This window comes from Hyperolius riggenbachi, chromosome 3 (assembly GCF_040937935.1).
Source record: "Hyperolius riggenbachi isolate aHypRig1 chromosome 3, aHypRig1.pri, whole genome shotgun sequence".
In the NCBI taxonomy this organism is placed as follows: domain Eukaryota; kingdom Metazoa; phylum Chordata; class Amphibia; order Anura; family Hyperoliidae; genus Hyperolius; species Hyperolius riggenbachi.
In genome coordinates this window covers 486,193,803-486,217,665 of record NC_090648.1, presented here as the reverse complement: position 1 = coordinate 486,217,665, position 23,863 = coordinate 486,193,803, and positions in this window count along the sequence as shown.

Genomic DNA, 23,863 nt, shown 5'->3' with positions numbered 1-23,863 from the left:
AGCAGAGACCTGACTGTTGAGTTCGGCGAATCCCACCTCACCACAGCAGAGACCTGACTGTTGAGCTCGGCGAATCGCACCTCACCACAGCAGAGTCCTGACTGTTAAGCTCGGCGAATCCCGCCTCACCCCAGCAGAGACCTGACTGTTGAGCTCGGCGAATCCCACCTCACCCCAGCAGAGGCCTGACTGTTGAGCTCGGCGAATCCCACCTCACCACAGCAGAGACCTGACTGTTGAGCTCGGCGAATACCACCTCACCCCAGCAGAGACCTGACTGTTGAGTTTGGCGAATCCCGCCTCACCCCAGAAGAGACCTGACTGTTGAGCTCGGCGAATCCCGACTCACCCGAGCAGAGACCTGACTGTTAAGCTCGGCGAATCCCACCTCACCCCAGCAGAGACCTGACTGTTGTGCTCGGCGAATCCCGCCTCACCCCAGCAGAGACCTGACTGTTGAGTTCGGCGAATCCCGCCTCACCACAGCAGAGACCTGACTGTTCAGCTTGGCGAATTCCATCTCACCACAGCAGAGACCTGACTGTTGAGCTCGGCGAATCCCCCCTCACCCCAGCAGAGACCTGACTGTTGTGATTGGCGAATCCCACCTCACCACAGCAGAGTCCTGACTTTTGAGGTCGGCGAATCCCACCTCACCCCAGCAGAGACCTGACTGTTGAGCTCGGCGAATCCCGCCTCACCCCAGCAGAGGCCTGACTGTTGAGCACGGCGAATCTCACCTCACCACAGCAGAGTCCTGACTTTTGAGCTCGGCGAATCCCACCTCACCGCAGCAGAGACCTGACTGTTGAGCTCGGCGAATCCCTCCTCACCCCAGCAGAGACCTGACTGTTGTGGTCGGCGAATGCCACCTCACCACAGCAGAGACCTGACTGTTGAGCTCGGCGAATCCCCCCTCACCCCAGCAGAGGCCTGACTGTTGAGCTCGGCGAATCCCACCTCACCCCAGCAGAGACCTGACTGTTGTGTTTGGCGAATCCCACCTCACCCCAGCAGAGATCTGACTGTTGTGTTTGGCGAATCCCACCTCACCACAGCAGAGACCTGACTGTTGAGCTCGGCGAATCCCACCTCACCCCAGCAGAGACCTGACTGTTAAGTTCGGCGAATCCCACCTCACCCCAGCAGAGACCTGACTGTTGTGCTCGGCGAATCCCGCCTCACCCCAGCAGAGACCTGACTGTTGAGTTCGGCGAATCCCGCCTCACCACAGCAGAGACCTGACTGTTCAGCTTGGCGAATTCCATCTCACCACAGCAGAGACCTGACTGTTGAGCTCGGCGAATCCCCCCTCACCCCAGCAGAGACCTGACTGTTGTGATTGGCGAATCCCACCTCACCACAGCAGAGACCTGACTGTTGAGCTCGGCGAATCCCACCTCACCCCAGCAGAGACCTGACTGTTGTGATTGGCGAATCCCACCTCACCACAGCAGAGACCTGACTGTTGAGCTCGGCGAATCCCACCTCACCCCAGCAGAGACCTGACTGTTGTGCTCGGCGAATTCCCCCTCACCCCAGCAGAGACCTGACTGTTGAGCTCGGCGAATCCCGCCTCACCCCACCAGAGACCTGACTGTTGAGCTCGGCGAATCCCGCCTCACCCCAGCAGAGGCCTGACTGTTGAGCTTGGCGAATCCCGCCTCACCCCAGCAGAGACCTGACTGTTGTGCTCGGCGAATCCCGCCTCACCCCAGCAGAGACCTGACTGTTGAGCTCGGCGAATCCCACCTCACCCCAGCAGAGACCTGACTGTTGTGCTCGGCGAATCCCCCCTCACCCCAGCAGAGACCTGACTGTTGAGCTCGGCGAATCCCGCCTCACCCCACCAGAGACCTGACTGTTGAGCTCGGCGAATCCCGCCTCACCCCAGCAGAGGCCTGACTGTTGAGCTCGGCGAATCCCGCCTCACCCCAGCAGAGACCTGACTGTTGTGCTCGGCGAATCCCGCCTCACCCCAGCAGAGACCTGACTGTTGTGCTCGGCGAATCCCGCCTCACCCCAGCAGAGACCTGACTGTTGAGTTCGGCGAATCCCACCTCACCACAGCAGAGACCTGACTGTTCACCTTGGCGAATTCCGTCTCACCACAGCAGAGGCCTTACTGTTGTGCTCGGTGAATCCTGCCTCACCACAGCAGAGACCTGACTGTTGTGCTCGGCGAATCCCGCCTCACCCCAGCAGAGACCTGACTGTTGTGCTCGGCGAATCCCGCCTCACCCGAGCAGAGACCTGACTATTGAGCTCGGCGAATCCCACCTCACCACAGCAGAGACCTGACTGTTGAGCTCGGCGAATCCCACCTCACCACAGCAGAGTCCTGACTGTTGAGCTCGGCGAATCCCACCTCACCCCAGCAGAGACCTGACTGTTGTGTTTGGCGAATCCCACCTCACCCCAGCAGAGATCTGACTGTTGTGTTTGGCGAATCCCACCTCACCACAGCAGAGACCTGACTGTTGAGCTCGGCGAATCCCACCTCACCCCAGCAGAGACCTGACTGTTAAGTTCGGCGAATCCCACCTCACCCCAGCAGAGACCTGACTGTTGTGCTCGGCGAATCCCGCCTCACCCCAGCAGAGACCTGACTGTTGAGTTCGGCGAATCCCGCCTCACCACAGCAGAGACCTGACTGTTCAGCTTGGCGAATTCCATCTAACCACAGCAGAGACCTGACTGTTGTGTTCTGCGAATACCGCCTCACCCCAGCAGAGACCTGACTGTTGTGCTCGGTGTATCCCGCCTCACCCCAGCAGAGACCTGACTGTTCAGCTTGGCGAATCCCGCCTCACCCCAGCAGAGACCTGACTGTTGAGCTTGGCGAATCCCGCCTCACCCCAGCAGAGACCTGACTGTTGAGCTCGGCGAATCCCGCCTCACCACAGCAGAGACCTGATTGTTGAGCTCGGCGAATCCCGCCTCACCACAGCAGAGACCTGACTGTTGTGCTTGGTGAATCCCGCCTCACCACAGCAGAGACCTGACTGTTAAGCTGGGCGAATCCCACCTCACCCCAGCAGAGGCTTGACTGTTGAGATCGGCGAATCCCGCCTCACCCCAGCAGAGGCCTGACTGTTGAGCTCGGCGAATCCCGTCTCACCCCAGCAGAGACCTGACTGTTGAGCTCGGCGAATCCCACCTCACCCCAGCAGAGGCCTGACTGTTGAGCTCGGCGAATCCCGCCTCACCTCAGCAGAGGCCTGACTGTTGAGCTCGGCGAATCCCACCTCACCACAGCAGAGACCTGACTGTTGAGCTCAGCGAATACCACCTCACCACAGCAGAGACCTGACTGTTGAGCTCGGCGAATCCCACCTCACCACAGCAGAGGCCTGACTGTTGAGCTCGGCGAATCCCACCTCACCACAGCAGAGACCTGACTGTTGAGCTCGGCGAATCCCACCTCACCACAGCAGAGACCTGACTGTTGAGCTCGGCGAATCCCACCTCACCCCAGCAGAGACCTGACTGTTGAGTTCGGCGAATCCCACCTCACCACAGCAGAGACCTGACTGTTGAGCTCGGCGAATCCCACCTCACCACAGCAGAGACCTGACTGTTGAGCTCGGCGAATCGCACCTCACCACAGCAGAGTCCTGACTGTTAAGCTCGGCGAATCCCGCCTCACCCCAGCAGAGACCTGACTGTTGAGCTCGGCGAATCCCACCTCACCCCAGCAGAGGCCTGACTGTTGAGCTCGGCGAATCCCACCTCACCACAGCAGAGACCTGACTGTTGAGCTCGGCGAATACCACCTCACCCCAGCAGAGACCTGACTGTTGAGTTTGGCGAATCCCGCCTCACCCCAGCAGAGACCTGACTGTTGAGCTCGGCGAATCCCGACTCACCCGAGCAGAGACCTGACTGTTAAGCTCGGCGAATCCCACCTCACCCCAGCAGAGACCTGACTGTTGAGCTCGGCGAATCCCGCCTCACCACAGCAGAGTCCTGACTTTTGAGCTCGGCGAATCCCACCTCACCCCAGCAGAGACCTGACTGTTGAGCTCGGCGAATCCCGCCTCACCCCAGCAGAGGCCTGACTGTTGAGCTCGGCGAATCTCACCTCACCACAGCAGAGTCCTGACTTTTGAGCTCGGCGAATCCCACCTCACCGCAGCAGAGACCTGACTGTTGAGCTCGGCGAATCCCACCTCACCCCAGCAGAGACCTGACTGTTGTGCTCGGCGAATCCCCCCTCACCCCAGCAGAGACCTGACTGTTGAGCTCGGCGAATCCCGCCTCACCCCAGCAGAGACCTGACTGTTGAGCTCGGCGAATCCCGCCTCACCCCAGCAGAGACCTGACTGTTGTGCTCGGCGAATCCCGCCTCACCCCAGCAGAGACCTGACTGTTGTGCTCGGCGAATCCCGCCTCACCCCAGCAGAGACCTGACTGTTGAGTTCGGCGAATCCCACCTCACCACAGCAGAGACCTGACTGTTCACCTTGGCGAATTCCGTCTCACCACAGCAGAGGCCTTACTGTTGTGCTCGGTGAATCCTGCCTCACCACAGCAGAGACCTGACTGTTGTGCTCGGCGAATCCCGCCTCACCCCAGCAGAGACCTGACTGTTGTGCTCGGCGAATCCCGCCTCACCCGAGCAGAGACCTGACTATTGAGCTCGGCGAATCCCACCTCACCACAGCAGAGACCTGACTGTTGAGCTCGGCGAATCCCACCTCACCACAGCAGAGTCCTGACTGTTGAGCTCGGCGAATCCCACCTCACCCCAGCAGAGACCTGACTGTTGTGTTTGGCGAATCCCACCTCACCCCAGCAGAGATCTGACTGTTGTGTTTGGCGAATCCCACCTCACCACAGCAGAGACCTGACTGTTGAGCTCGGCGAATCCCACCTCACCCCAGCAGAGACCTGACTGTTAAGTTCGGCGAATCCCACCTCACCCCAGCAGAGACCTGACTGTTGTGCTCGGCGAATCCCGCCTCACCCCAGCAGAGACCTGACTGTTGAGTTCGGCGAATCCCGCCTCACCACAGCAGAGACCTGACTGTTCAGCTTGGCGAATTCCATCTCACCACAGCAGAGACCTGACTGTTGTGTTCTGCGAATACCGCCTCACCCCAGCAGAGACCTGACTGTTGTGCTCGGTGTATCCCGCCTCACCCCAGCAGAGACCTGACTGTTCAGCTTGGCGAATCCCGCCTCACCCCAGCAGAGACCTGACTGTTGAGCTTGGCGAATCCCGCCTCACCCCAGCAGAGACCTGACTGTTGAGCTCGGCGAATCCCGCCTCACCACAGCAGAGACCTGATTGTTGAGCTCGGCGAATCCCGCCTCACCACAGCAGAGACCTGACTGTTGTGCTTGGTGAATCCCGCCTCACCACAGCAGAGACCTGACTGTTAAGCTGGGCGAATCCCACCTCACCCCAGCAGAGGCTTGACTGTTGAGATCGGCGAATCCCGCCTCACCCCAGCAGAGGCCTGACTGTTGAGCTCGGCGAATCCCGTCTCACCCCAGCAGAGACCTGACTGTTGAGCTCGGCGAATCCCACCTCACCCCAGCAGAGGCCTGACTGTTGAGCTCGGCGAATCCCGCCTCACCTCAGCAGAGGCCTGACTGTTGAGCTCGGCGAATCCCACCTCACCACAGCAGAGACCTGACTGTTGAGCTCAGCGAATACCACCTCACCACAGCAGAGACCTGACTGTTGAGCTCGGCGAATCCCACCTCACCACAGCAGAGGCCTGACTGTTGAGCTCGGCGAATCCCACCTCACCACAGCAGAGACCTGACTGTTGAGCTCGGCGAATCCCACCTCACCACAGCAGAGACCTGACTGTTGAGCTCGGCGAATCCCACCTCACCCCAGCAGAGACCTGACTGTTGAGTTCGGCGAATCCCACCTCACCACAGCAGAGACCTGACTGTTGAGCTCGGCGAATCCCACCTCACCACAGCAGAGACCTGACTGTTGAGCTCGGCGAATCGCACCTCACCACAGCAGAGTCCTGACTGTTAAGCTCGGCGAATCCCGCCTCACCCCAGCAGAGACCTGACTGTTGAGCTCGGCGAATCCCACCTCACCCCAGCAGAGGCCTGACTGTTGAGCTCGGCGAATCCCACCTCACCACAGCAGAGACCTGACTGTTGAGCTCGGCGAATACCACCTCACCCCAGCAGAGACCTGACTGTTGAGTTTGGCGAATCCCGCCTCACCCCAGCAGAGACCTGACTGTTGAGCTCGGCGAATCCCGACTCTCCCGAGCAGAGACCTGACTGTTAAGCTCGGCGAATCCCACCTCACCCCAGCAGAGACCTGACTGTTGAGCTCGGCGAATCCCGCCTCACCACAGCAGAGTCCTGACTTTTGAGCTCGGCGAATCCCACCTCACCCCAGCAGAGACCTGACTGTTGAGCTCGGCGAATCCCGCCTCACCCCAGCAGAGGCCTGACTGTTGAGCTCGGCGAATCTCACCTCACCACAGCAGAGTCCTGACTTTTGAGCTCGGCGAATCCCACCTCACCGCAGCAGAGACCTGACTGTTGAGCTCGGCGAATCCCTCTTTACCCCAGCAGAGACCTGACTGTTGTGGTCGGCGAATGCCACCTCACCACAGCAGAGACCTGACTGTTGAGCTCGGCGAATCCCCCCTCACCCCAGCAGAGGCCTGACTGTTGAGCTCGGCGAATCCGGCCTCACCTCAGCAGAGGCCTGACTGTTGAGCTTGGCGAATCCCACCTCACCACAGCAGAGACCTGACTGTTGAGCTCGGCGAATCCCACCTCACCCCAGCAGAGACCTGACTGTTGTGTTTGGCGAATCCCACCTCACCCCAGCAGAGATCTGACTGTTGTGTTTGGCGAATCCCACCTCACCACAGCAGAGACCTGACTGTTGAGCTCGGCGAATCCCACCTCACCCCAGCAGAGACCTGACTGTTGTGCTCGGCGAATCCCACCTCACCACAGCAGAGTCCTGACTGTTGAGCTCGGCGAATCCCACCTCACCCCAGCAGAGACCTGACTGTTGTGTTTGGCGAATCCCACCTCACCCCAGCAGAGATCTGACTGTTGTGTTTGGCGAATCCCACCTTACCACAGCAGAGACCTGACTGTTGAGCTCGGCGAATCCCACCTCACCCCAGCAGAGACCTGACTGTTGTGCTCGGCGAATCCCGCCTCACCCCAGCAGAGACCTGACTGTTGAGTTCGGCGAATCCCGCCTCACCACAGCAGAGACCTGACTGTTCTGCTTGGCGAATTCCATCTCACCACAGCAGAGGCTTGACTGTTGTGCTCGGTGAATCCTGCCTCACCACAGCAGAGACCTGACTGTTGTGCTCGGCGAATCCCACCTCACCACAGCAGAGACCTGACTGTTGTGTTCTGCGAATACCGCCTCACCCCAGCAGAGACCTGACTGTTGTGCTCGGTGTATCCCGCCTCACCCCAGCAGAGACCTGACTGTTCAGCTTGGCGAATCCCGCCTCACCCCAGCAGAGACCTGACTGTTGAGCTTGGCGAATCCCGCCTCACCCCAGCAGAGACCTGACTGTTGTGCTCGGCGAATCCCACCTCACCCCAGCAGAGACCTGACTGTTGTGCTCGGCGAATCCCTCCTCACCCCAGCAGAGACCTGACTGTTGAGTTCGGCGAATCCCGCCTCACCACAGCAGAGACCTGACTGTTGAGCTCGGCGAATCGCACCTCACCACAGCAGAGTCCTGACTGTTGAGCTCGGCGAATCTCACCTCACCACAGCAGAGACCTGCCTGTTGTGTTTGGCGAATCCCGCCTCACCACAGCAGAGACCTGACTGTTGAGCTCGGCGAATCCCGCCTCACCACAGCAGAGACCTGATTGTTGAGCTCGGCGAATCCCGCCTCACCACAGCAGAGACCTGACTGTTGTGCTTGGTGAATCCCGCCTCACCACAGCAGAGACCTGACTGTTAAGCTGGGCGAATCCCACCTCACCCCAGCAGAGGCTTGACTGTTGAGCTCGGCGAATCCCGCCTCACCCCAGCAGAGGCCTGACTGTTGAGCTCGGCGAATCCCGTCTCACCCCAGCAGAGACCTGACTGTTGAGCTCGGCGAATCCCACCTCACCCCAGCAGAGGCCTGACTGTTGAGCTCGGCGAATCCCGCCTCACCTCAGCAGAGGCCTGACTGTTGAGCTCGGCGAATCCCACCTCACCACAGCAGAGACCTGACTGTTGAGCTCGGCGAATACCACCTCACCACAGCAGAGACCTGACTGTTGAGCTCGGCGAATCCCACCTCACCACAGCAGAGTCCTGACTAGTGAGCTTGGCGAATCCCACCTCACCACAGCAGAGACCTGACTGTTGAGCTCGGCGAATCCCACCTCACCCCAGCAGAGACCTGACTGTTGTGTTTGGCGAATCCCACCTCACCACAGCAGAGACCTGACTGTTGAGCTCGGCGATTCCCACCTCACCCCAGCAGAGACCTGACTGTTGAGTTCGGCGAATCCCACCTCACCACAGCAGAGACCTGACTGTTGAGCTCGGCAAATCCCACCTCACCACAGCAGAGACCTGACTGTTGAGCTCGGCGAATCGCACCTCACCACAGCAGAGACCTGACTGTTGAGCTCGGCGAATCCCGACTCACCCGAGCAGAGACCTGACTGTTGAGCTCGGCGAATCCCGACTCACCCGAGCAGAGACCTGACTGTTAAGCTCGGCGAATCCTGCCTCACCCCAGCAGAGGCCTGAATGTTAAGCTCGGCGAATCCCGCCTCACCCCAGCAGAGACCTGACTGTTAAGCTCGGCGAATCCCGCCTCACCCCAGCAGAGACCTGACTGTTGAGCTCGGCGAATCCCGCCTCACCCCAGCAGAGGCCTGACTGTTGAGCTCGGCGAATCCCACCTCACCACAGCAGAGTCCTGACTTTTGAGCTCGGCGAATCCCACCTCACCCCAGCAGAGACCTGACTGTTGTGTTCGGCGAATGCCACCTCACCACAGCAGAGACCTGGCTGTTGAGCTCGGCGAATCCCCCCTCACCCCAGCAGAGGCCTGACTGTTGAGCTCGGCGAATCCGGCCTCACCTCAGCAGAGGCCTGACTGTTGAGCTCGGCGAATCCCACCTCACCACAGCAGAGACCTGACTGTTGAGCTCGGCGAATCCCACCTCACCACAGCAGAGACCTGACTGTTGAGCTCGGCGAATCCCACCTCACCACAGCAGAGTCCTGACTGTTGAGCTCGGCGAATCCCACCTCACCCCAGCAGAGACCTGACTGTTGTGTTTGGCGAATCCCACCTCACCCCAGCAGAGATCTGACTGTTGAGTTTGGCGAATCCCGCCTCACCCCAGCAGAGACCTGACTGTTGTGCTCGGCGAATCCCGCCTCACCACAGCAGAGACCTGACTGTTCAGCTTGGCGAATTCCATCTCACCACAGCAGAGGCCTGACTGTTGTGCTTGGTGAATCCTGCCTCACCACAGCAGAGACCTGACTGTTGTGCTCGGCGAATCCCGCCTCACCACAGCAGAGACCTGACTGTTGTGTTCTGCGAATGCCGCCTCACCCCAGCAGAGACCTGACTGTTGTGCTCGGTGTATCCCGCCTCACCCCAGCAGAGACCTGACTGTTGAGTTTGGCGAATCCCGCCTCACCCCAACAGAGACCTGACTGTTGAGCTTGGCGAATCCCGCCTCACCCCAGCAGAGACCTGACTGTTGAGCTTGGCGAATCCCGCCTCACCCCAGCAGAGACCTGACTGTTGTGCTCGGCGAATCCCGCCTCACCCCAGCAGAGACCTGACTGTTGTGCTCGGCGAATCCCTCCTCACCCCAGCAGAGACCTGACTGTTGAGTTCGGCGAATCCCGCCTCACCACAGCAGAGACCTGACTGTTGAGCTCGGCGAATCCCGCCTCACCTCAGCAGAGGCCTGACTGTTGAGCTCGGCGAATCCCACCTCACCACAGCAGAGACCTGACTGTTGAGCTCGGCGAATACCACCTCACCACAGCAGAGACCTGACTGTTGAGCTCGGCGAATCCCACCTCACCACAGCAGAGTCCTGACTAGTGAGCTTGGCGAATCCCACCTCACCACAGCAGAGACCTGACTGTTGAGCTCGGCGAATCCCACCTCACCCCAGCAGAGACCTGACTGTTGAGTTCGGCGAATCCCACCTCACCACAGCAGAGACCTGACTGTTGAGCTCGGCAAATCCCACCTCACCACAGCAGAGACCTGACTGTTGAGCTCGGCGAATCGCACCTCACCACAGCAGAGTCCTGACTGTTAAGCTCGGCGAATCCCGCCTCACCCCAGCAGAGACCTGACTGTTAAGCTCGGCGAATCCCGCCTCACCCCAGCAGAGACCTGCCTGTTGAGCTCGGCGAATCCCACCTCACCCCAGCAGAGGCCTGACTGTTGAGCTCGGCGAATCCCGCCTCACCTCAGCAGAGGCCTGACTGTTGAGCTCGGCGAATCCCACCTCACCACAGCAGGGACCTGACTGTTGAGCTCGGCGAATCCCACCTCACCACAGCAGAGACCTGACTGTTGAGCTCGGCGAATCCCACCTCACCACAGCAGAGTCCTGACTAGTGAGCTTGGCGAATCCCACCTCACCACAGCAGAGACCTGACTGTTGAGCTCGGCGAATCCCACCTCACCCCAGCAGAGACCTGACTGTTGTGTTTGGCGAATCCCACCTCACCACAGCAGAGACCTGACTGTTGAGCTCGGCGAATCCCACCTCACCCCAGCAGAGACCTAACTGTTGAGTTCGGCAAATCCCACCTCACCACAGCAGAGACCTGACTGTTGAGCTCGGCGAATCGCACCTCACCACAGCAGAGTCCTGACTGTTGAGCTCGGCGAATCCCACCTCACCACAGCAAAGACCTGACTGTTGATCTCGGCGAATCCCACCTCACCCCATCAGAGACCTGACTGTTGTGTTCGGCGAATCCCGCCTCTCCACAGCAGAGACCTGACTTGATCGCTGCCATCCGCCGCCGATTCGCCGCTATCCGCCACGCCGCATCCCCACCCCCAGACCCCTTGTGCTGCCTGGTCAATCAGTGCCACGCAGTGCTGAGGGGTGGATCGGAGCACCCGCCGACGTCACGATGTCGATGACGTCGGTGACGTCATTGCGATCGTCGCCATGGAGACGGGGACGCCCATACAGGGAATCCCGTTCAGAACGGGATTCCCTGCAGGGCAAAAGCGCCGGCGGCGATCGGAGGGGTGAGAGGGATAGCGAAAGGAGGGGGGAAGCATGTAGCTAGCCTAGCGCTAGGCTAGCTACATGCTTTAAAAAAAAAAATTAAAAAAAAAGGTGCTGCGCTGCCCCCTGACGGATTTTTTGTACCGCCAGGGAGGTTAATTAGGGCTCATTCACACTACAAGAGCTTTTCTATGATTTCGTAAACATCCCCCATTGCATTGCATTAGCAAGAGCTAAACCACATTCAAAAGTTGAGACGTTGCATTCCCTGTGTAACAGGAGCACAATGCAACAGAACAAAAAAGTATACTCGGGTACAGTGAAGCACAGTGAAGCATAAAGTCAATGAAAAGTATTCTTCACGTACTGTTGACGCACGCGTTTACCGGTATCGCACTACATGCAGTGCCTTACCATACTGCAACCTGCTATGCTGCAACGCTCCCGCCACACTGTGATCGTCACAAAGGTGGTGCATTGCATTGTGGTAAGCTGCATGACAAAGCAGCTGTTACACTGCACCGCTGTAAACGGGGCCAGTGGCTAGGTACACAGTGGACTTTGCGTTTCTTGTAACAGCTGGAACGCAATGTAATGGGAAAGTCGCTCCACACATTATTACTGCGTTGAGTTGCTTACAGTGAAGCATACAGCCAATAAAATGTATGCTTCACTGTCCCTCTGCATATTGCGGTAACTCACTGCATAGGATGCCACATGCCATTAAACTCCACCGGCCTCACCGTGAACGCTGCATAGGTGGTGCATTGAGGAAAGCTGCATCACAATGCGGCAACACCACAGCGCACCACTGTTTACATAGCCATAGAGGAACAAGGAGAATTCCTTCAGCTGTGCTGCACATCAGTTGTCCGGTGCTGACAGCAACTGATTTAGTGTAAGCCTGGCCTAAGGCTGGTTTCACAGTGGGACGTTACAGGCGCACGTTAGAGCAGCCTGTAACGCACCCCACCGCACAGCAATGAAAAATCAATGGGCTGTTCACAGTGCCCACGTTGCGTTACATAGTAACGGTGCGCCACCAGACAGCGTGCTGCATGCAGTACTTTCTAGACTGCTTGCACATGCTCAGTACGGGTGGGTTTTTTTATTTTGGGGGTGGAGAGGAGGCGGGGAGAGGCCGCTACGTAGCCAGGCACATGGCTACTTAATATTCACTGCACTTGCTGTGTTTTCTTCTTGGAGCGGCCGCTGATTGGCTGGCGGGACCACGTGATGCGGAGAGCTCCGCTCACGTGGTCTCCGCAGTGCCTCCGACAGAGCAGGCGCACCAAGAGCTGCTTGTAACGCGGCTCTTGGTAACGTCCTGCTCCACCACCCCCAGGCGTTGCGTTAGGGGCACGTTATGCGACCTTAACGTCCCCTCTAACGCAACGTCCTGGTGTGAAACCAGCCTAAAGCCTGGTACACACATCCAATGTTCATGCAATTATTAACCCTGTCATTGGATTCGCACTGTACAAATTCACTCTGCACTAATTCCATTCCAACTTTACTAGAGTAGAGAGATGAGCTCTAAATTCAACTTTAGCAGCATTTCTTAAAGGGGTTCTCCATTGTATTTTATAAAGCTAAAACTGACACTTACCTGGTGCTTCTATCGGACCCTTGCAGCTGTGATGTCCCGCGCTGTCCTCCCCCGATGCTCCGTTCCTCGCTGCCGGTAACCTGCTAATTGTTCATCTAACTAGATGAATAGAACTGCGGCTGCATGCTCACTCCCGCACGTGTCACCGGGAGCTTACTACGCAGGTGCAGTATAGTACTGCATTACAGTACTGTACAGTACAGCCACGGCCTCGCAGCCAGTTCTATTTATCTAGTTAGATGAACAATTAGCAGGTTACCGGCACCGGGGAACGTGGCATCGGAGGAGGACAGCGTGGGACATCACAGCTGCAGGGGGCCGATAGAAGCACCAGGTAAGTGTCAGTTTTAGCTTTTTAAAATATACCGGATAACTCTTTTAACCTTCCTGGCGGTAAGCCCGAGCTGAGCTCGGGGTAAGCCGCCGGAAGGCACCGCTCAGGCCCCGCTGGGCCGATTTGCATAATTTTTTTTTTGCTGCACGCAGCTAGCACTTTGCTAGCTGCGTGCAGTGCCCGATCGCCGCTGCTACCCGCCGATCCGCCGCTATCCGTCGCGCCGCAGCCGCCCCCCCCCCCCCCCCAGACCCCGTGCGCTGCCTGGCCAATTAGTGCCAGGCAGCTCTATGGGGTGGATCGGAATCCCCTTTGACGTCACGACGTCGGTGACGTCATCCCGCCCCGTCGCCATGGCGACGGGGGAAGCCCTCCGGGAGATCCCGTTCTTTGAACGGGATCTCCGGATCTCCGATCGCCGGCGGCGATCGGAGGGGTTGGGGGGATGCCGCTGAGCAGCGGCTATCATGTAGCGAGACTTTGTCTCGCTACATGAAAAAAAAAAAAAATTAAAAAAAAAAAGATTTGCTGCCCCCTAGCGATTTTTTTGCAAACCGCCAGGAGGGTTAAGGTGGCCACATACCATACAATTTTTAAAATATCTGTTTGATTCAAGAATAGCAATCAATTTTTCTTACTGATTCAATGTACCACACACCTATTCAATTTTTACCCAATCACGAATAAAATAATTGAAAGCTCTGAAAAAATTGATTGGAACTTTACATCAAGTAATTGACACTCTATCACACACCATACAATTCTTGAAAAGTTAGTCTGAAATTTCCAACATGTCCAATTTCCAAAAATCGAGAAAAAAAAAACCCATAAAAGGGAAATCCGATCACATTTATTGATTGAAAACAAAGAAAAGCTCTCAATTTTTCAAGACAACCGATCGTAATTATCGCATTGGTGAAAAATTGGATCTGTTAATTGTATGGTGTGTGGCCACCTTTACAGTTACCATGGTTTCTACCTAGCAGTTACTGATGTAATGAACTGGCACTTTTTTTTTTTTCCTGATTAAACTCCCTATAATATGTACTGGACATTTTGTTGTCATTTTCAGCAGTTACATGCAGTTTATTTTCAATCTATTTGAAAGGGCTCTAAGACCAGTGCGAAACCCCGCCCCAAACCACCACTAAGCTCCGCCCCCAAACAGACACGAAACTCCGCCCTCCGCCCCCCCTTGGCCAAATGACTTTAATATTGCCTATAGTATGTATATGTATGGGACATTTAGCAGCTGTGATTTTTAGCAGTTCCCTGTTGCTGTGCAGCTCTGCATGCAGCCGCTCTAAGCCTTTGTGGTCAGCAGCCTTCTGTATGGGATTTCCCATAAGGCAGAAATAAGGCTGAGAATATCCCTTCACTGCTCATAACTCAATTGCGTCCCCGATATGTACTCCAAGGAATTCACTAAGACATTGTTACAGTAACGTTACTTATCAGGTCCAGCAGGGGGCGCTCCGGCACAGCTAATGCCTTCTCTCTGCTGACATGCGGGCTCCTGGCTGCTCCGTGATGCCGCTGCTCAGAGATCTGCCCTCCGCTCCAGCCTCAGCCACGTCCAGCTCCTTCACCTGTCCCCGCTAGTGTGTCCGCGGGGGGTTGTTTACAGGAAGCAGCTGCTCCACTATGACGTCACGCTGATGCCTCGAGCTTGTGACGTCATCGCCCACTGGTTGCACAGCTCCCATCAGGTCACAAGCTCGAGGCATCAGCGTGACGTCATCAGTGGCGTAGCTAAGGAGCTGTGGGCCCCGATGCAAGTTTTACAATGGGGCCCCCCAAGCACTCTATACATAACAATTGATACGGCGCACCAAAATCTGCCAATGGCAACTACAGAGTCAGAGGTGCAAGAAGGGGATGGGAAACAGTTTGTTAATGATTACCACTATTCAATGTATCTATAGAAGTGATTATTATGAGCACAGGACCAATAGAGAGCTAATACTGTAGTTGAGGGAGGGCCCTTCGGGGCCCCTCTGGCCCAAGGGCCCCGATGCGGTCGCTACCTCTGCACCCCCTATTGCTACGCCCCTGGACGTCATAGTAGAGCAGCTTCCTACTGTAAACAAACCTCCGCGGGATATATGTATATATGTATGAATTACTTTGGCCTGCGCAACGAGACCCCCTGGCCAAAGTAATACATACATATATACACATATACCATAACACTACATATATATATATATATATATATATATATATATATATAGTACCATGACATTACATTCATTTTATTATCTATATATTTGAAAGAGCACGGGATCGACGTAAAGCCACGCCCCCAAACCGTCACTAAGCCCCGCCCCCAGTTTCCCTGGCCAAAGTACTGCACTTTGTGTAATATATACACAAATACCAAAATATTACATGAATACATACACATATACTGTATCATGACATTACATTCATTTCATTATCAATATGTTTCAAAGAGCATTGGTATGGGTGCGAGGCCTCACCCCCAAACCGTCACTAAGCCCCGCCCCAAACAGCACGAAACCCCACCCCCAGCCAAAGTATTTTATGTAATATAAACACATGTAACATAAGACCAGTGAAGGGATATTTTCAGCCTTATGGGAAATCCCGCACATAAGGCTGCTGAACAGAAGGGAATAGGGCGGCTGCATGCAGAGCTGCACAGCAACAGGGAACTGCTGAAAATCACAGCTAAATGTCCCATACATACTATAGGCAATTCTAAAGTCATTTTAGACGGGGGTCTCGTGCCGTTTGGGGGCGGGGCTTAAAGGCGGTTTGGGGACGGCCTGACTGTTGAGTTCGGCGAATCCCACCTCACCCCAGCAGAGACCTGACTGTTGAGTTCGGGGGAATTCCACCTCACCCCAGCAGAGACCTGGCTGTTGAGTTCGGCGAATCCCACCTCACCACAGCAGAGACCTGACTGTTGAGCTCAGCGAATCCCACCTCACCCCAGCAGAGACCTGACTGTTGAGTTCGGTGAAACTAGTGTTGGGCGAACAGTGTTCGCCACTGTTCGGGTTCTGCAGAACATCACCCTGTTCGGGTGATGTTCGAGTTCGGCCGAACACCTGACGGTGCTCGGCCAAACCGTTCGGCCATATGGCCGAACTAAGAGCGCATGGCCGAACGTTCCCCGAACGTTCGGCTAGCGCTGTGATTGGCCGAACGGGTCACGTGGTTCGGACCCGAACGCGCTCTGATTGGCCGAACGGTCACGTGGTTCGGGTAAATAAATACCCGAACCACGTCATATCTCCGCCATTTGTCTGTGGGTTTAGCTTTGGGTAGGCAGGCAGGGTAGTTCGCGCTCCAGCCACGCTAGCCAGGGTCCCCCCTGTCATTGTGTCACTGCTGGGAACAGTAGTACACCGCTTGCTCAGCCACACTATATAGCATTCTGTTTACTGCCACTCTGTGTACCTCGCTCAGCCACACTATATAGCATTCTGTTTACTGCCACTCTGTGTCTGCTGGGAATAGTAGTACACCGCTTGCTCAGCCACACTATATAGCATTCTGTTTACTGCCACTCTGTGTACCTCGCTCAGCCACACTATATAGCATTCTGTTTACTGCCACTCTGTGTCTGCTGGGAATAGTGGTACACCGCTCGCTCAGCCACACTATATAGCATTCTGTTCACTGTTCTGTGTCTGCTTGGAATAGTGGTACACCGCTCGCTCAGCCACACTATATAGCATTCTGTTTACTGTTCTGTGTCTGCTGGGAATAGTGGTACACCGCTCGCTCAGCCACACTATATAGCATTCTGTTTACTGTTCTGTGTCTGCTGGGAATAGTGGTACACCGCTCGCTCAGCCACACTATATAGCATTCTGTTCACTGTTCTGTGTCTGCTGGGAATAGTGGTACACCGCTCGCTCAGCCACACTATATAGCATTCTGTTCACTGTTCTGTGTCTGCTGGGAATAGTGGTACACCGCTCGCTCAGCCACACTATATAGCATTCTGTTTACTGTTCTGTGTCTGCTGGGAATAGTGGTACACCGCTCGCTCATCCACACTATATAGCATTCTGTTCACTGTTCTGTGTCTGCTGGGAATAGTGGTACACCGCTCGCTCAGCCACACTATATAGCATTCTGTTCACTGTTCTGTGTCTGCTGGGAATAGTGGTACACCGCTCGCTCAGCCACACTATATAGCATTCTGTTCACTGTTCTGTGTCTGCTGGGAATAGTGGTACACCGCTCGCTCAGCCACACTATATAGCATTCTGTTTACTGTTCTGTGTCTGCTGGGAATAGTGGTACACCGCTCGCTCAGCCACACTATATAGCATTCTGTTTACTGTTCTGTGTCTGCTGGGAATAGTGGTACACCGCTCGCTCAGCCACACTATATAGCATTCTGTTTACTGTTCTGTGTCTGCTGGGAACAGTAGTACACCGCTCGCTCAGCCAGAGTATATAGCATTGTGTTTACTGCCACTCTGTGTACACCGCTCAGCCAGACTATATAGCATTGTGTTTACTGCCACTCTGTGTACACCGCTCAGCCAGACTATATACCATTGTTTACTGACACTCTGTGTACACCGCTCAGCCAGACTATATACCATTGTTTACTGAAACTCTGTGTACACCGCTCAGCCAGACTATATACCATTGTTTACTGCCACTCTGATTCTGCTGGGAACAGTAGTACACCGCTCGCTCAGCCAGACTATATACCATTGTTTACTGACACTATATAGCAGACTATATAGCATTGTGTGTACACCGCTCAGCCAGACTATATACCATTGTTTACTGACACTCTGTGTACACCGCTCAGCCAGACTATATACCATTGTTTACTGCCACTCTGATTCTGCTGGGAACAGTAGTACACCGCTCGCTCAGCCAGACTATATACCATTGTTTACTGACACTCTGTGTACACCGCTCAGCCAGACTATATACCATTGTTTACTGCCACTCTGATTCTGCTGGGAACAGTAGTACACCGCTCGCTCAGCCAGACTATATACCATTGTTTACTGACACTATATAGCAGACTATATAGCATTGTGTGTACACCGCTCAGCCAGACTATATACCATTGTTTACTGACACTCTGTGTACACCGCTCAGCCAGACTATATACCATTGTTTACTGCCACTCTGATTCTGCTGGGAACAGTAGTACACCGCTCGCTCAGCCAGACTATATACCATTGTTTACTGACACTCTGTGTACACCGCTCAGCCAGACTATATACCATTGTTTACTGCCACTCTGATTCTGCTGGGAACAGTAGTACACCGCTCGCTCAGCCAGACTATATAGCATTGTGTTTACTGCCACTCTGTGTACACCGCTCAGCCACACTATATAGCATTGCGTACTCTGCCAGTCAGTGTGTATATTGCTGGGATCAGTAATACTCCACTCACCGTCAACCACTATATGAGCTCAACATGAGTTCCCCAGAGACCTCCGCTGTGAGCAGCACTCCCAACAACAGCAACAGCCAACGCCCCACGCAAGCTATAACATCCACCCCAGCAGCCAGTGGTCAGCAGCAGCCCTCCCCGGAGGAGAACGTTGTGTCCATCAGTCCGTCGCCAGAGCGATTAATGAGGGCTGCCATTGAGGAGATGATGGGGCCTGATGTGGAGGAGGAGGTCTGGCTCAGGCCAGCATCCCAAGTTAATATTGAGGACGATGAGGGGTCTGTGTCTGGGGATGTTGGGGTGGCAGAGGTGGTGGGTGGGTCAGACTCAGGAGAAGAGTTGTATGATGAGGATGATGATCGGGACCATCTGTATGTGCCTCAGAGTCCGACCCCGGAAAACATGTTGTATCGTGTGTTTAGGTACTAAAATCTGCGTTCCCTCCCAGTAGTGTTGGGCGAACAGTGTTTGCCACTGTTCGGGTTCTGCAGAACATCACCCTGTTCGGGGTGACTATATAGCAGACTATATAGCATTGTGTTTAATGCCACTCTGTGTACACGGCTCAGCCACACTATATAGCATTGTGTTTACTTCCACTCTGTGTCTGCTGGGAACAGTAGTACACCGCTCACCCGCCACTGTATAGCATTGTGCTCTGTGTCACTGCTGACAATAGTGGTACACCGCTCACCCACCACTGTATAGCATTTCTGTACTGCCACTGTACTGCTGCCAGTCAGCGTGTACTTTAAGGATAAGTGAAATGAGGAAGAAATCCGGTGAAAGAGGGAGGGGCAAGGGAAGAGGTGTTTCCCCTGACGGTTCACGTACAGGCCACAGGGGAGCACCCAAGAAAACCCACTCAATACTGCCCATGTTGTCCAGGACAACAACCCTCACAGATCCAAAAGAACAGGACCAGATAATTACTTGGATGACCTCTCAAGCGTCCAGCAGTGGGTTAAGCAGCACCAGCACATCACGCACGAGGTCCGAGTCCTCAGCCAGTTAAAGTCTGGGCTTTCTTTGAAGACTGCACTGAGGATGTTACCATGGCGATTTGCAAGGTGTGCAAGACCCGCCTGAGCAGGGGGAAAAGTATTAACAACCTCTCCACCACCAGCATGAGCCGCCACATTCTATCCAAACATCCCACTCTGTGGGCAAACGCGGCAGGACAGGGTACCACCAGCAACACTGCCTCCCTTGGGTTCACCAGACTCACCACCAGACCCGCCTCAGCAGCAGCAGTAGCCCAGCCATTGCGTGGTTCACAACATTCACAAACATCAGACGATGCTGACACTGTCACTTTCCGGACTAGTGCTCTTGAGGTCTCCCAGTGTTCATCAAACACAACAACCAACAGCCCTTCGGTGTGCAGCGCTACGGTTGAGTTGTCTGTCTCTGAGATGTTTGAGCACAAGAGGAAATTGCCAGCAAATGACCCCCGGGCCGTGGCAGTAACAGCCAGCCAGCATAGCCAAGCTTCTGGCCTGCGAAATGCTGCCATATCGAGTGGTGGAGACAAACAGCTTCAAGGGCATGATGTCAGTGGCCATCCCACGTTACGTGGTTCCCAGCCGCTACCACTTTGCGCGCTCTGCAGTGCCTGAGTTGCATGAGCACGTGGTCAGCTAAATAACCCGAAGCTTGAAGAATGCCGTTGCCTGCAAGGTTCACCTCACCACTGACACCTGGACGAGTGCGTTCGGCCAGGGTCGATACATCTCCCTTACCGCGCACTGGGTGAACCTTGTGGAGCCTGGCAGCGATTCCTCACCTGCTACGGCGCGGGTGTTGCCCACGCCGCAAACAGCTGGATAACAACAGCAGCACCTACCTCTCTGACTCCTTCTCCTCCAACGCATCTCAAAGCTGTACCTCATCCGGAAATGCTAACCCAGCACCAGCAGCAGTAGGATCGTGGAAGCAGTGCAGCACAGCTGTTGGCATGCGTCAGCAAGCGTTGCTGAAGCTGATCTGCCTTGGGGATAAGCAGCACACAGGGGAGGAAATTTGGAGGGGAATAAAGGAACAGACGGATTTGTGGCTGGCACCGCTGGACCTGAAACCGGGCATGAAGCTAGACACCTGGCACGAACTGGCAATGTACGCAATAGAGGTGCTGGCTTGCCCGGCAGCCAGCGTTATGTCGGAACGCTGTTTCAGTGCTGCCGGAGGCATCATCACAGATCGGCGTATCCGCCTCTCCACAGAAAATGCAGACCGTCTGACTCAAATTAAAATGAATCAATCCTGGATTGGAAACGACTACGCAACACTCCTGGACCCCAACCAAGTAACATGACCGATGAACATCTGGGATGGTTTAGCGTTTCCGGTCCCTGTTTATTGAACCTCTCATCTGTATTACATTTATGACTGCATGGCGGCAAAAAGCATTGCTGCTATATCCGCACGCTTTTTGTCCCCATGCAAGGCCTGGGTTGTTGTGTCTCACAAAGCGTGGCCTTCTCCTCCTGCGCCTCCTCCTGTTCCATCACGTGTGCTGCTGCTGCTGGGTTACCGTTGCCGGTCCCTGTTTATGGAACCTCTTATCTTTATTACATTTATGACTACATGGCGGTACAAAGCATGCTATCCGCACGCTTTTTGTCCTCATGCAAGGCCTGGGTTGTTGTGTCTCACAAAGCGTGGCCTTCTCCTCCTGCGCCTCCTCCTGTTCCATCACGTGTGCTGCTGCTGCTGCTGCTGGGTTACCGTTGCCGGTCCCTGTTTATGGAACCTCTTATCTTTATTACATTTATGACTACATGGCGGTACAAAGCATGCTATCCGCACGCTTTTTGTCCTCATGCAAGGCCTGGGTTGTTGTGTCTCACAAAGCATGGCCTTCTCCTCCTGCGCCTCCTCCTGTTCCATCACGTGTGCTGCTGCTGCTGCTGCTGCTGGGTTAGCGTTGCCGCGTGGTCCCTGTTTATTGAACCTCTTATCTTTATTACATTTATGACTACATGGCGGTACAAAGCATGCTATCCGCACGCTTTTTGTCCTCATGCAAGGCCTGGGTTGTTGTGTCTCACAAAGCGTGGCCTTCTCCTCCTGCGCCTCCTCCTGTTCCATCACGTGTGCTGCTGCTGGGTTAGCGTTGCCGCGTGGTCCCTGTTTATTGAACCACTTATCTTTATTACATTTATGACTGCATGGTGGTACAAAGCATGCTATCCGCACGCTTCTTGTCCTCATGCAAGGCCTGGGTTGTTGTGTCTCAAAGCGTGGCCTTCTCCTCCTGCGCCACCCTCCTCCTGTTCCATCACGTGTGCTGCTGCTGGGTTAGCATTACCGGTCCCTTTTCCTGGAACCTCTTATATGTATTACATTTATGACTGCATGCCGACAAAAAGCATGTTACCTGTGCAAAGAAAACAGACATTTCCCGCATTTAAAAGACAGTTTTCCCTTTGAAACTTTAAAATCGATTTTCTCAAAAACTATAAGCTCTTTTTGCTAAATTTTTTTTTCCTCTTGTACCCACTCCCAAGGTGCACATACCCTGTAAATTTGGGGTATGTAGCATGTAAGGAGGCTTTACAAACCACAAAAGTTCGGGTCCCCATTGACTTCCATTATGTTCGGAGTTCGGGTCGAACACCCGAACATCGCGGCCATGTTCGGCCTGTTCGGCCCGAACCCGAACATCTAGATGTTCGCCCAACACTAGGTGAAACCCACCTCACCCCAGCAGAGACCTGACTGTTGAGCTCGGCGAATCCCACCTCAACCCAGCAGAGACCTGACTGTTGAGTTCGGTGAATCCCACCTCACTCCAGCAGAGACCTGGCTGTTGAGCTCGGGGGAATTCCACCTCACCACAGCAGAGACCTGACTTTTGAGTTCGGCGAATCCCACCTCACCACAGCTGAGACCTGACTGTTGAGCTCAGCGAATCCCACCTTACCACAGCAGAGACCTGACTGTTGAGTTCGGCGAATCCCACCTCACCCCAGCAGAGACCTGACTGTTGAGTTCGGCAAATCCCACCTCAACCCAGCATAGACCTGGCTGTTGAGTTCGGTGAATCCCACCTCACTCCAGCAGAGACCTAGCTGTTGAGCTCGGGGGAATCCCACCTCACCCCAGCAGAGACCTGACTGTTGAGCTCAGCGAATCCCACCTTACCACAGCAGAGACCTGACTGTTGAGCTCGGCGACTCCCACCTCACCACAGCAGAGACCTGACTGTTGAGCTCGGCGAATCCCACCTCACCCCATCAGAGACCTGACTGTTGTGTTCGGCGAATCCCACCTCATCACAGCAGAGACCTGACTGTTGAGCTCGGCAAATCCCGCCTCACCACAGCAGAGACCTGACTGTTGTGCTCGGCGAATCCCGCTTCACCACAGCAGAGACCTGACTGTTGTGCTTGGTGAATCCCGCCTCACCACAGCAGAGACCTGACTGTTAAGCTGGGCGAATCCCAGCTCACCCCAGCAGAGGCTTGACTGTTGAGCTCGGCGAATCCCGCCTCACCCCAGCAGAGGCCTGACTGTTGAGCTTGGCGAATCCCGCCTCACCCCAGTAGAGACCTGACTGTTGAGCTCGGCGAATCCCACCTCACCCCAGCAGAGGCCTGACTGTTGAGCTCGCTGAATCCCGCCTCACCTCAGCAGAGGCCTGACTGTTGAGCTCGGCGAATCCCACCTCACCCCAGCAGAGACCTGACTGTTGTGTTTGGCGAATCCCACCTCACCCCAGCAGAGATCTGACTGTTGTGTTTGGCGAATCCCACCTCACCACAGCAGAGACCTGACTGTTGAGCTCGGCGAATCCCACCTCACCCCAGCAGAGACCTGACTGTTAAGTTCGGGGAATCCCACCTCACCCCAGCAGAGACCTGACTGTTGAGTTCGGCGAATCCCACCTCACCACAGCAGAGCCCTTACTGTTGAGCTTGGCGAATCCCGCCTCACCCAAGCAGAGACCTGACTGTTGTGCTCGGCGAATCCCGCCTCACCCCAGCAGAGACCTGACTGTTGTGCTCGGCGAATCCCGCCTCACCCCAGCAGAGACCTGACTGTTGAGTTCGGCGAATCCCGCCTCACCACAGCAGAGACCTGACTGTTCAGCTTGGCGAATTCCATCTCACCACAGCAGAGGCCTGACTGTTGTGCTCGGCGAATCCCGCCTCACCCCAGCAGAGACCTGACTGTTGTGCTCGGTGAATCCCGCCTCACCCCAGCAGAGACCTGAAAATGTGAATTGGATTTGGGCCCAGGGTGACTTGTGATCATTTCCCCACATAATAGCCTCCTTTATATAAAGCAACGAGTACAGCCAC